The sequence below is a fragment of the Lutra lutra genome, chromosome X, assembly GCF_902655055.1.
Source record: "Lutra lutra chromosome X, mLutLut1.2, whole genome shotgun sequence".
Lineage (NCBI taxonomy): Eukaryota > Metazoa > Chordata > Mammalia > Carnivora > Mustelidae > Lutra > Lutra lutra.
In genome coordinates, this window is record NC_062296.1 from 42761241 (window position 1) to 42762132 (window position 892).

The 892-nt window shown below is 45.1% G+C and overlaps 1 pseudogene; it reads left to right on the plus strand.

Annotated features, from left to right (window-relative positions):
- The first annotated feature begins 405 nt into the window (after positions 1 to 405).
- LOC125091718 (focal adhesion kinase 1-like) lies at positions 406 to 892 on the plus strand (annotated as a pseudogene).

Here is an 892-nt window from a genome sequence, read left to right on the forward strand (position 1 = left end):
TCATTTAGAAGATATAACAATTATAAATATATACAATTAAATTCCAGAGTATGAAGGTATAGGAAGTGAACACTGACACAACTGAAGGGAGAAATAAGAATACAATAGTATTGGAGATTTTAATATCCAGTTTTCAATAATAGAACAACCCCCCCCAAAAGAAACAACCAGGCAGTGGCAGGGTCATAAATCACAGACAGTCGCCAGTCATGCAGGGCCCGTGCCAATGCAATACCACCCAGGAGGGTGCATGTTGGCAGCTGCCTTGGCTGCCATCGCCCCAGCAGAGGCAGGACCTCTGTGCACCTATGGTGTGAGGCTTGGGAAGGAGCACGGAGATCAATTCGTGGTGCCACCTCGAAGTCGGCTACCTTCACTTCCAGGTGCCCAGCAAGGTTGGAGTTCTCAGGCTACTACAGAAAGAGAATAGAGAAACTAGGAGCATTTTCTTTAAATCGTCCTTTGACTTCAAAGAGTTACTGTGGCCTTTGGAACTAGCATGACAGATACAGAGCATCTAGCAAAATAATGGCAGCTGCTTACTTTGACCCAAACTTGAATCACACATTGAATTTGAGTACCAGTATTCACCTGGATACTGGAGCGGAATGTTCCCCTGAGGCAATGGAGCAATTTTTGAAGGTCTTTTATTATTTTGAAAACAGCAGTGAACCAGCCACTTGGGCCAGTATTATCAGGCATGGAGATGCTACTGACATCCAGGCATCTTCCAGAAGACAGCAGACAGTCACAAAGTAAAGCACATGCCTGCTATGGATTTTGCCTCAGTCACCTGTGGTCAGAAGAGGTTCACTGGCTCCATTTGGATATGGTTGTCTCTAATGTGAGGGAGAAGTACGAACTTGCACATCCACCAGAGAAGTGGAAGTAA